The following is a 14,273-nucleotide window of genomic DNA, read 5'->3' as shown; positions in this document are numbered from 1 at the left end:
AACAATGCTGATTTATCAAGGTTCACACATGTTGAATTTGATAAACTTGGGAAAATAGAAATGAATAAAGTAGAAGAATCTATGTATGTCATGATGACAAATTTTAAGATTACTCCAATTGATATTGTCAACTCTTTACCCAAAAGTATATATGAAAGAGTTGAACAAAAGTAGAAATATAGTCTCTCAACTAAAAGAAACATCAAAGAAACTACTCTAGCAAGAGTGATGCCAAACTTGGACAAATCTGCAATGGAAAAGGCATTTAATAAGCATAAGGGAAAATATTCTCCTAAATATAGAGCCTTTGAAATTTTATAGAATAATATTGAGGATGTTGTCCAAAAGACCACCCAACTATGGAAGGTGATATATGGGTTGGCAACATATGAGTCAATCAAATAGACACCTACAGAAGTAGGTGGAAACAATACAGAACAAGAGGTTGTTGAGATAACAAAGGATGAATATGTAAGGGAAGGACATGAGGAAGGCACAATAAAACAAATAGTTACAGAGGCTATAGCTGAGGAAGAGAAACAAAAAGAAAAAATGTACCAGAGGTACATATGCCAAGTGCCAGTCCACCTCATGTGGACAAAGAGATTCAACAAACAAAAATAGTAAAGATCAAGGATGTCTCTGACAACTCCACTTAGAACATCAATCCCTTAACAAAAGAGGATATAATGAAGATATTGATTGATACCACCATAAAGGAAAAACTATGCAACCATCCTATTTTGGTGAATGCAGATGAGATTAAGAAGGTAGAATTAGTATCTGTAGGGAAGAAAACTCAAGAATTGTCTAATGTCTCTCGTCAATCTACAGAAGTTCAATCTACCATGCCTATGGTAGTATATCAAAGGAAGGACATGTTACCTATTTTGCCTCCTGCCAAAATTTGATTTTGAATACCTTGGCCCACCCAACGGTCACCTTCCATCTTTAATATTACTTTAATTCCATGGAAATATCAAAAAAATAAAATAATAAAACTTTATCGTACTTTATTTCTTAAATTTGTTTCTGCCTGCTCACAACTTTTGGTGCTGTCAGATCTTGCATAGATCTACGGTGGGTGCTTTCCCACATTCTCCAAATGGACTACCTTTACATAATGCAGGGAAGCCCCTTTGTGGCACGTGGATCGATGGGTCCTTTTCTTTTGTGTGGGCCACAGAAAGGACGAGGGTTAGTCCTGCTGGCAATTTGATTGGCGTCCGCTTTCCTACAATTTGTCTTTTGTTAGACTTTCTAACAATGCAAGCAAGCACCCTAGTGACACATGTTCGGATGACATCATGATGGATATTGACATAGGTTCAAGGGGCACATGTTATGAATACTGTCTGATGGGATCAAATCATTGGCTGGTGCTTCCCCGCAATATGAAGATGCAGGGAAATTAAGCAATGTGGGCAAGCACCTTGCTGCCGTGTGTCATCGTGGGGCTAGGTCGTGTGAGGTGGCTACTGAGTGGTTCATAGGCCCAAAATATTTAATGGAAAGTGTGGTATAAATACAAATCTTTCGCTATTGTTGATCTTTTGTAGATCGACAATCAGTGCTTTCTTGTAATATGAAAGTGCATGAGTTTAAAGGAATGCAGGCAAGCCCCCTTGTGATGCATGGAACAGTGTGATGTCATGGGCCCATCCTTCTCAAAAGGAAGTTAGTAGTTTGTCTTCCATGGTAGTTTTCAAGTGAGGTGGAATGTAGAGGAAGTGTTTCATTGGTCCGTCCAGCTGGCTAGGTATGCAGTCATGCAAAATTTATGATCACTGTAGATTTAAAGATGATCAAGGGCTGGCACTTCCCCACATTAACAAGATGTAAGGAGATTAAGCAACATGGGAAAGCACCTGAATCACATGTGTCCTTGTGGGCCTAGGGAGATAATGCTATAGTTAGTGTTGGCAGTTATGAAACGATCGCAGTCAGGGTTTTGAAAAGGTGGCACGGTTAGTCAGTTAGATGTGGTCAAACTAAAAAAGACCTTGAGAGTGGAAAAATGAAATAAAATAATTGGTCCATGTGGTCCATTTTGATTGCAGTATTCTATTGACTGTTGTTTTTTGCTAATTCATGGGCTAGAAATGAAGGAGATCAATTTTCCCACGTGATGTGATCCCTATGATCAATGCCAACCACTCTTGGATAAATGCTAAACCCAATAGATAGTAGGAAAACACTCCACCACCTCTGATCCTACTCATCTACTTGGTCAAAATGGTTTAATGGCACCATTTGCTATCTTCTTGGGGCCCTATTTGAACAAGAGATTAGATTTCATGGTATCTGAGTTTGTGCCAAGGTTAGATTTGCCCTAGATCTGCATGATTATTCTCTGTAAGACTTAATGGCACTGGTTATGGAGTAACTTCAGTCATAAAATATCTTGGTTATGCCTGAGCTATAAAGGAAATTTTGTAGATTTTTTTCTAGTTGACTCTTCTCTATTTTCTCTGACATTGCTCTGCAACTTCAATGTAAATCCCCTTTACCTCTGAACTATATGACATTCTGCCTCATCTCCTCTAGCCATTGATGTAAAGTGTAAGAACTATTTTCCTCTCATTAGTGTATTGTAGAGATCTACAATCTTAGATGACTATGTCTCTTTTGGCCTATGAATGGTATATAAGTGAATCCTCTCTTTCCTTGTGTCATTCATTTGGATTTTTTGATTTGTATGTGATTGTTAGATTAAAGAAAGTCTAGATTTGTATATCTTTTGGTGTCATGATGGCTCAATAGTGCATGTATGGGAAGAGATTGGTTTGAACACTCTATTTTTGGTGCATCACCTCCTTAGGTTAGAGTAGGTAGATTTTCTTTCATGCATTCCTTCTCCCTTTTCCTCTCCAAGAGTAGTTAGGTGCACCCTGATAGTAGATGAAGCCAGCCTTCTCCGTAGACTCAACCTCATAGTTCAAGTCCCACAACTTGGAGGTTGTTTCCATGTTTCACAAGGTTTTCCTTAGGTAAAAACTTTGGACATGGGTGCAAAATTTTGTGACAACAATTTTTGGCATGCCCGGTGGGAAAATATTTAGAAAATTTCAAGTCTATTGGTGTCAAGAGGAAGATTTCAAGATTAATACTGAGGAGATAGTACTAGCTTCGATATTCAAACCTTCAAGAGGCTCATTCTTCAAGTACTTGGTGACTCTAAGCTTCAAAAACATCTAGTTCCAGACCAAATTTGCAGTAGCTCATGCCCAAAGCTGAAACAAGGGCATCTCCTAGAGGTAAATTTAGTACCAAGAGCTTTCATTTTCAAATCCTAGAAGAAATAAGACTAGAGTATCTCTATCACCAGTTAGGAGTGCAATAGCAACAAATAAACCTACAAGATCTATCTCTACTCCTCCTACTGTTATATCTCAGCCTAGATTGCCATTAGTACATATCAATAGATCACTAGTCTATATGGCATAGCCTAGAGCCCATACTTTTTCCACATTTAATGGTGGAAGTCCTCTTTTATTGGCTCAAAGACATGACATACCAATAGCTGCACTCAAAAGTATACCAAAATTTGCTAGTGAAACTTATATCTCTCCCTTAGAACACATTCAAGAAGTTGCAAATGTTTGTAATATCCATGGTATTACAGAGGATGATGTTGCAGTTAGACTTCTAGCCTCATCTTTAAAAGAAAAAGCAGTACAATGGTATAGAGGTTTGGCTCATGGTTCTATAACAAATTGGGATGGATTAGGAGCAGGACTGTGCAAACGCTTTGAGGACAAAAGTGACCATTTGTCACTTTTAGAATAGTTGACTACTATAAAAAGAGCCCCCCATGAAAGTATGACTGATTTCAACTATAGATTTCAAAAAGACATGGGATAGAATACCTTCTTTAGTAAAACCTACCCTTGGTAATGCCTTCTTGCATTACCTCAGAGCTTTTAACAGTGACATTGCCACTACAATCCAAACTATGGGAGGAGATACCTTGCATAATGCTTATGCCATAGCAATAAAGTCAAAAAAATCCTAATACAAGGAGGTAAGCTAGCTCCAATGCCTCCCATGCCTTTCTTCCCTGATGTTCCAAATCACCAACCAGCAATGACTCCTCTTCCAACAGCTTCCACATCACAATCCCTTGCCCTAGTCCCTCAAGATTCAACATCTTCAAATGGAATAGATGAGATCAAGGAGATGATGCAATCTATGATGCTGAACATAGATAAAAGATTGCAAGGCCAAGAGAAGAAGTTGGAGGATAGCTTCTCTGTGATACAAAAAGTGAGAAACAAGGTGGTGACTTTAGAAATACAGCAAGCTCAAGGTAGTAAGGCTCAATAATTGCAACATCAAACTCTAAATAGTGGTAGGTCCCCAAATCAGAATTATGGGAACAATTCTTTTGATCAGAATAGGCAAAATAGCCATGCTTCAACCTCAAATGTAAACTAAAGTAGGGCCATAGTCCCTCAAAAGAACATGGCCCAAGATCAGGAATTTTGCCCCTCCTATAACTACTCCTATGCTCATTGCATGTGTCAAAAGGCTGAATCTTATTTGGTTTTGACCATCCAAGAGCCTGTAGTAGGAAAATCTTATAGGGAGGACCAATTCAAAGATGCCTCATATATGCAAGGACATGGTGATTGCTCCTTTATGAATCATTAGGTGGAGGAACATTGTAACATAAACTAGGATTCCATTGCTCACAACACTAGGAGAAAAAGAAGAGCTATTGGAGATGCTACCCCTCCTCTTCCCAATCAGGCATCAACTTCAAATGCAATACCTCATGAGCAAGTAGTAAATGATCAATCAAATACCATTTAGTAGCAAAGACAAAATAATGGCAGAAAAGATGTAAGTGATCCTCAGTTTGTTCCATCTCAATCTCCTACAAATGCAACGCCCAAGGTTTCTACCAAAGTACCTACTGCACCATTCAGTGTGGTAGAACAAATGAAGAAGAAAAATGTGAATATTTCCATGTGGGATGCTGTTGCTACTATACCCATGCAAAAGAGGTTGCTGCAGCAAGAATTGGAAAGTATTGAACCAAAGGATCGGCCACCTAGTAGGGAAAGTGCCACAAGCCTAGTACAACCATCAAGGGAGGAAGAGACAAGTAAAAAGGTTAGACCCCCTCCATTTTATGTCTCTCTAATTATAGGGAATAAAATAGTCCACAATTGCATGATTGATTCAAGGGCTAGTAGTTCGATGATGCCTAGGTGTGTTGCTGATGCTTTGGAAATGAAATATGAGCCCATTGTTAAGGATGTATTACAGTTGGATGGTAGTACTATCAAGACTATAGGGATCCTTAGGAATGTGGAGATGGCCCTACATGCATGCCTTGGTTGTATTGTAACTCAAGATATATTCATTTCCAAAGTCAAGCCACATTTTTCCATCTATTTGTCAAGAGACTTCACTGCCCAAATAGGTGGTTACATATCTTCTGATTGGTCATATATGTATTTTAGGATGAGATATGGGACCAAAGCTTCAATTAGAGTAGAGCCTCAAGCCCTCCATCATACTGAACCCTACACCCCTAATCTCATCAAATGGATGAGAATGACATAGCAAATGAGCCTACTACTTCCCTAGTAGAGATACTTGATTTTCTCTTAGATGAATGGGCTGATGCACACCAATTTGATCCTATGTTAGAAACCCTTGAGATAGGACTCAATACATATTTTATATTAGAGAAAGATGCTCTAGTTCCCAATCTTGTGGAGACTAAAGAAGATGTGAGTGGGATATGGAGTATGTACTTTGATGGATCAAGGAATAAGAATGGGTTAGGGGCTGGTGTGATTTTGGTTTATCCTACACATGTAAGGTACTACTTCTCCTTTAGGCTTAAGTTTAGTTTCACTAATAATGTGGCCGAGTATGAATCCTTGATTCAGGGTGTCCTACTTTCTCATAAAAGAGGAATTCAAGCCTTAAGTGTATATGGAGATAGTGAGTTGGTGGTTAATCAAGTAAGAAATCAGAATATCACCAAGAATAGTTTGCTCATGTCTTATAAACATAGGGTATGGGATCTACTTGAGGGTTTCAATGCATTTAATATTCAAAGCATCCCTAGAAAATAAAATAGACATGCCGATAGGCTTGCAGCAATAGGTGCATCTCATGATGTGATAGGGAATCTTGAGGAGAAGAAGAAACAACAAATTAGGATGGTAGTAAGGCCTACCATCCCTGACAACAACATCCATTGGCAAGTGTTTGAATCTGATGAACAAATTGTAAGCTTCTTGCAGAATGAAGCAGAATTTTCAGATAGAAACCAGTTGAGATTGTAGGATCAGTATGGTGATCAAATCATTAACCTCAATTCCAAAAAATTTCCTAAGGGTCTCATTACCTTAGAGAGTGTTTTCAATCTTGATGACCAAGGGAGAGGTAGAGTCATGAACTTAGCTGCTGACGAAGATGATCACACCCTAGTCACAATTGCTAATGGAAAATCCTTAAACATGGGGAAGGTATGTTCTAAGATTGAGCAAGAGAGTTTTATTCATCCATTTCAAGAATTCAATGATGTATTTGTGTGGACATATGATGATTTAAAGGGTTTTGACCCAAGGTTGTTTCAACATGCCATAGATTTAAGTGATAATTTCAAACTAGTAAGACAAAAATAGAAGCTAGTGAATCCTAAAATATAACCTTTAATGAGAAAAGAGCTATCCAAATTGATTGAGGCCAATATAATTTTCCCAATCAAGCACTCATCATGGGTAGAAAACCTTGCCCCTGTTAGGAAGAAGAATGGAGAAATTAGATTGTGTGTGGACTTTAGGGACCTTAATCAAGCTTCCCTTAAAGATCACTATCCTCTCCCTTCCATGGAGAAAATTTTGTCCAAGGTTAGTGGTTCAAAGAGGTTTTCATTTCTTGATGGATTTTTTGGCTACAATCAGGTGCTGGTCAAAGAGTTTGATAGGTACAAGACTGCATTCAATACCAAATGGGGTACCTATGCTTATTGTAAGATGCCATTTGGGCTAACCAATGCAGGTGCTACATTTCAGAAGGCAACGGAGATGGCCTTCAAAAATATGATTGGAAAGTTTGTATTAGTTTACCTTGATGATATCATAGTGTATTCAAAGAATGTGGAAGATCATTTTGATCATTTAAGACAGGTGTTTTCAAGGTGTAGAGAGTTTGGGATATCCCTTAACCTAAGCAAGTGTGTCTTTGCTACCAATCAAGGAAAATTATTAGGACACATTGTATCTGAGGATGGTTTAACCATTGATCTAGAAAGAACAAAAGCAATACTTTCTCTTCCTCTTCCTAAACATAAGAAAGGGTTGCAAAGTTTCCTTGGTAGGATAAATTTTGTGAGAAGATTTATCCTTAATCTTGCTACCATGGTAAAACCCCCTACAACTATGCTCAAGAAAACTATGGCCTTTGCATGGACCATGGAAGGGAAGGAATTTTTGAAGAGATTAAGGTAGCCATAGCCTCAACCCCTACTCTCATTAATCCAAATTTTGAATAGGATTTTATCCTTTATACCCTTGGTGGTGAGTCAAGAATTTTTGCTATCTTGACTCAAACAAATGATAAAGATGAAGAGCAGCCCATAGCCTTCTTTAGTGAAGGGCTTAAAGAGTATGAAGACAAATACAAATATGTAGAGAAGAAAGCCCTTGCAGTCATCAGAGCTTTAAAGAAATTTAGGCACCTCCTATCTCATAATAAAATTCATTTGCTAGTACCCCATGCCAGTGTGAAGGATTTCCTTTTGAGTAAAGATATTAGTGAGAAGAGAGCTGGTTGGATTACTAAAGTAATGAAATATGATGTTGACATCCAGATCACCAAGCTAGTAAGAGGGAAGGGGTTGTGTAAATAAATGATATCATCTCAAGAATCAGATGAGGAAGTTGCTATGATACTAACAGAGCAACACGAGACAAGAAATGACGACCCAAGGAATTGGATAGATGTTATGAGGAATTTCTTATTAGGCAATGGATATCCTCAAGGATTAGATAGAACTAGAAGGAGAGAATATAGATTACAGCCAATTCCTTATGTCATAGTTGATGGCATCCTTTTTAGGAAAGATTTTAATGGAGCCCTATTAAGATGCATTGACATGGATCAAGCTGAAAGAATGATCAAAGAGCTTCATGATGGTCCTGATGGTGGTCACTTCTCAGCAAGGACAACTACAATGAAGGTCATGAGGGCTGGTTACTATTGGTCATCCCTATTCCATGATTTTCATAGGTATGTGAGAAAATGTGAAAAATGTGCTTTCTTTTTTGGTAGGCAAAAGCTTGCAACTCTTCCTCTTCATCCCATTTAGGTGGACCAACCTTTTTCTCAATGGGGATTGGATTTCATAGGCCCTATCAATCCTCCTTCTAGTTTCGGTCACAATTGGATTTTAGCTGCTACAGATTATTTTACCAGATGGACAAAGGTAGTTTCATTAAAGGATGCCACAAAATTTTTAGTTGTTGAGTTCCTTGACAAAATTGTGACTAGGTTTGGTGCCCCTTCAACCATTATTTTAGACAATGCAAAATCTTTTGTGGGAGCTCAGATTTGTGCATGGGCAGTTGACCATAATATCTACTTAAGCACATCCTCAAACTACTATCCTCAAGGCAATGGTTTAGCTGAGTCATCCAACAAAAACTTGATTAGGATTATGAAAAGAGCTATAGAGGATAACCAGAGGTATTGGCATCAAAAGTTGAGGATTGCACTATGGGTTGACAGAATAACACCTAAGAGGTCAATAGGGAATTCACCATTTATGTTGGTATATGATAGGGACGTAAGGCTTTCAATTTCATTAGAATTCCCATCCTTAGAACTAGCTCATTAGCTAGAGCTAATTGAAGATGATGCCATGACAGTAAGAATGGCAGAGCTGATGGAGCTGGAAGAAAAAAGAAGTTAGACCATCCAGATCCTAGAAATACATTAGCAGCAGGTGAAAAGGAGCTTTAACAAGAAGGCTAGGGTCAAAACCTTTAGGTAGGGGGATTTGGTTTTGAAATGGGATGCAGATAGGGAAAAACTAGGGAGGTACTCAAAATTTGATGCATTGTGGAGTGGTCCCTATCTGATTGTCAGTTGCAAGCAGGCTAATGCTTTTCAATCAAGCAAGCCTAGTGGTGAAATTTTGCCTATCCCAATCAATGGGATCTATCTCAAACCATTTTTCTGATAGGGGTTGAGGTTTCATGTACATAGGTAGCTTAGTTTCCTTTTTATTCTTTTCCAGCTTTCCAAGAACTGCACGAGCACATGTGTTTTGTTGAAGTTGCAGAGTTGTAGAGACAAAGTTTCCCAATGTTTTTCTCCTATAGAGGTAGGGTTAGGGTTTTCATAATACATAGGATTCACATCTTTTATGAATCTATAGCCCAATGAATGCATAAGGCCATTGGTCATATGCATAGCTGGCTTGCATCCCCTCTGAGTCATTAGAAATGTTACCTATTTTGTGTCTTGCCTAAATTTGAATTCGAATACCTCGGCCCACCCAACAGTCACCTTTCATCTTTAATATTATTTTAACACCATGTAAATATTAAAAAAAAAATGATATAACTTTATGGTACTTCTTTATTTCCTAAATTTGTTTTTGCTTACTCGCAACTTTCCTCGCCATTGAATCTTGCATAGATCCACAGTGGGTGCTGTCCCACATTCTCCAAATGCACTACCTTTACATAATATGAGGAAGCCCCTTTGTGACATGTGGATTGATGGGTCCTTTCATTTTGTGTGGGCCACAAAAAGGAGGAGGGTTAGTCCAATTGGTAGTTCGATTGGCGCCCTCTTTCTCGCATTTTGTCTTTTGTCATACTTTCTAACAATGTGGGCAAGCGCCTTGGTGACACATGTCTAGATGACATCATGATAGATATTCATGTAGGTTCAAGGGGTACATGTTATGAATACCATCCGATGTGATTAGATAATTGGCTGGCACTTCCCCACAATATGAAGATGTAAGGAAATTAAGCAATGCAGGCAAGCACCTTGCTTCCGCGTGTCATCGTGGGGCCAAGTCATGTGAGGTGGCTATTGAGTGGTTTGTGAGCCCAAAATCTTTAATGGAAAGCATGGTATAAATATAAATCTTTTGCTATTGTCGATCTTCTATAGATTGACGATCAATGCTTGCCACAATATGAAAGTGCATGAGTTTTAAGGAATGCAAGCAAGCCCCCTATGATATGTGGCATAGTGTGACATTGTGGGCCTACCCTTCTTAGAAGGAAGTTAGCAACTTGTCTTCCATGGTAGTTGTTAGGTGAGGTGGAATGTAGAGGAAGTGTTTCATTGGTCCGTCTAGCTGACTAGGTATGCAGTCATGCAAAATTTATGATCATTGTAGATTTAAAGAGGATCAAGGGCTAGTGCTTCCCCGCATTAATAAGATGCAAGGAGATTAAGCAATGTGGGAAAGCACCTGAAGGACATGTGTCCTTGCCAGCTTGAAGAGATAACGCTGCAGTTAGCATTGGCAGTTAAGGCTGGTAGTTATGAGACTATCGCAGTCAAGGTTTTGAAAAGGTGGCGTGGTTAGTCAGTTAGATGTGGTCAAACTCGGGAAGACCTTGCGAGTGGAAAAATGAAATAAAATAATTGGTCCATGTGGCCCATTTTGATTGCAATATTCTATTGATTGCTATTTTTTGTTGATTCATGAGCCAAAAAAGAAGGAGATCAAATTTTCTTGCACGATGTGATCCCTGTGATCAATGCCAACCACTCTTGGATAAATGCTAAACCCAACAGACAACATGAAAACACTCCACCACCTCTAATCCTACCCATCTACTTGGTTAGAGTGGTTTAATGGTACCATTTGTTGTCTTCTTAGGGCCCTACTTCAACAAGAGATCAAATTTCATGGTATCTAAGTCTATGCCAAGGTTAGATTTTCCCTAGATCTGCATGATTATTCTCTGTAAGACTTAATAGTAGTGGTTGTGGAGTAACTTCAGTCAGAAAATATCTCAGTTATGCCTGAGCTATAAAGGAAATTTTGTAGATTTTTTTCTGGTTGAATCTTCTCTATTTTCTCTGATATTGCTCTACAACTTCAGTGTAAATCCCCTTTGCCTCTAAACTGTATGACATTCTGACTTATCTCCTCTAGCCATTGATGTAAAGTACAAGAACTATTTGCCTCTCATTGATGTATTGTAGAGATCTGCAATCTTGCATGACTATATCTCTTTTGGCCTATGAAAGGTATATAAGTGAATCCTCTCTTTCCTTGTGTCATTCATTTAGATTTTTTGATCTGTATGTGATTGTTAGATTAAAGAAAGTCTGGATGTGTATATCTTTTGGTGTCATGATTGTTCAATAGTGCATGTATGGGTAGAGATTGGTTTGAACACTCTATTTTGGTGCATCACCTCCTTAGGTTAGAGTAGGTAGATTTTCTTTCATGCATTCTTTCTCCCTTTTCCTCTCCAAGAGTAGTTAGGTACACCCTAATAGTAGAGGAAGCCGACCTTCTCCTGAGACTCAACCTCATAGTTCAAGTCCTACAGCTTGGAGGTTGTTTCCATGTTTCACAATGTTGTCCTTAGTTAAAAACTTTGGATGTGGGTGTAAAATTTTGTGACAAAAGGACACAATGTCAACACATTCTTGCACATTGGTGTCAAATATTTTAGTACATTTAGTTTCAACAGTTGAGAAAAATGGGACACTAGTCCAAACAGGTCAAGAAGCCAGTCCTGCACCTACAACACAAGCATAAGGTGATACAAAGAACATAGATAAGGGGTAGGATAGGAATGAATATTCAGTTTTGACTAAAAAACCAAATGAAGTAATAGAAATTCAAACATTGGTCACCCTGCAAGATACTTCTACTTATATTCCTAGTCAAGCAATTCATAGGCCAAATGTAGAAGCTACACCATTGTAATCATCAAGGCCTTGTCCTAGCACATTTAAGGTTGATTAAATTACATCTTATGGTGATATCAACTTAGATGAGGTGATTGAACTACCAAAGTTTGATCTTACATAAATCACCATATCGAAAATGGGCATATTGTAGGATGCTTTTTCCAAAAAGAAACACCAAGAACTACTCAAAAGGGAGCATAGGTAGAAATAAGAACTTCATGACATCAAGGACATATTTCTTGATGCATTTAATCTACATACACCTGATGAATCAAAGCTAATTATTGAGTAGTTGAAAAACATAGTGGAGAAGGTAAATCATGAAGACCTAGACATAAAAGTCAAATTGTTAGAATGGTCTAAGAAGAGATTTCATACCAAGGTAACTGAAAAGATATCAAGTGCTATTGCACTTAATCAAGTTGAGTTAGCAACAAAATTTGATGGTGTGAAGAAAGTGGTGAAGAACATTTTCTCTCTTTACACCAAGTTGTGTGATGTACCCCTATTCACACAAGAAGTACATAGACACATTGATCACCTGGATCTTGAGCTTGCAATGCTACTATCTAATCTTGTGCTGATAACAAAGATTAGTTAGCAGCATTGCAAGCTCAAGATGCCAACATTTAGGCTACACTAATCAACATCTAGTCCATGTTGACCCATCACATGGAGGTGTTACACAAGGAACTAGCCTTTGTAGAAACATTGATGAAGAAATATCCCCATCTTTCTACTCATGAAAGCCTAGTCAACCTTTTTGCCGAGATAATTATTCAAATCAAATCTCTAGAGGTAGCATGTGACAACTAGGATGCAACACTAAAGCTCATAATGAAAGTCCATAAATCATTTTTGGACAAACACACTATTCGTGTACCACCCATGACATAAGTGTCAAAAGGGAGAGAATAAACATAAGGGGGAGAATACATAAGTTTGGGGGAGACCAAACAAAGGGGGAGTCTGTACAAAAATAAAGCCATCACAATAGTATTGCAGATTTGCTTAGTAGGAGTATTTAGTTAAATATAGAAAAGCACAATCAACTCAATGGGATTTATTAAATTTTGAGGTATGACTGACAAGACACAAGTTTTGCAAAATTTTGAAGTTTTGAAATTTTTTATGCAAGAGAAGCACTAAATGGAGATTATCTAAGTTATGCTCATAAGTTGAGGATATTCATGCATGACCAAGTGTTTTTTCCACTCATGTCAAAGGGGGATATTGTTAATCTCATATTGGTTTTGACATATGAGTGACAATACACTTAAGTCATTTACAAGATAGAACTTAGTTCATGCAAGTAATTTATGCCAAGCATAAGTTATCAAATACTATATTTCAAGTGAGATATACAGTATGTACCAAATAACTAGTAAGTGCCTAGTCACTCAAGTGCCAAGCATACAGTTGATTCTAAGTGATCAATGGATGTTGAGTAATTCAAAGGTTGAGTTACATCATTGAAGATATAGTGGATGTCGAGCATCAGAGACTTCAAGTGCCAAGTAAATAGTTTCGGACATAGTTATTTGTAATGAAACAAACTTGTATGTAAACTATTTTTGAGCTGACTTAAGGATTGTTTTGCAATTTTAGATGATAAGGATGAATCTATATTGAGGATCCTTATGGAGTATATGCAACCAATTAGTAAAATGAATGGATTAAGTAGAAAAATGGGTTAATCATAATCATTGATTCATACCTAAACCTAAGTCACCTAGGTCTTCTTAAGGAAGGAAAACCCTAAACATTGCATGTGTGGAGAGAAAAGTTTGCATGCACAATTTGAGCATTTATGGTGGCTAAGGAATTGTGAATTGAGATACATTATAGAATTAGTTAAAGGAGAATAGAGGAAAGTAGTTAGAGGATAGAAGTGATACATTTGATTAGAGAGGATCAAGTATACATTAGGAAAGAGGTTATCTGATATCTAGCAAAGAGGTGCTAACAGAAGGATCAAGACTGAGACATCTATTAGGTGAATCAGTAAAATCTCTTAACAAAGTAGCCTTAAAAAGTTTCAAGTTCTAGCAGACTTTTGTATAAATCTCTTAACCAAGTGCTTACTTCATTGTAAGTTGAAGTCCTTTAACCAGGCACACTTCTAACAGGGTGTTGAAATCCTTTAATAGGGTAAGATCTAACAATCTTTGTATGCCTTTAACAGGGCAGACATTTCATAGGGTAGATCATAGTTTATGATCAAACATTGTAACCTTCATTAGATACACTTTACAACTATAGTAGTGAATATTTTTTGGTGTCATCCCCACCCTAGTTTTACCTTCTCATTGAAGAGTTTTTGGGTAATTGTTAACCAAAAATTCCTT

This window comes from Cupressus sempervirens, chromosome 8 (genome assembly GCF_028749045.1).
Source record: "Cupressus sempervirens isolate cs-2001-9-10 chromosome 8, ASM2874904v1, whole genome shotgun sequence".
In the NCBI taxonomy this organism is placed as follows: Eukaryota; Viridiplantae; Streptophyta; class Pinopsida; order Cupressales; family Cupressaceae; genus Cupressus; species Cupressus sempervirens.
Note: the sequence above shows the minus strand (reverse complement) of the source record.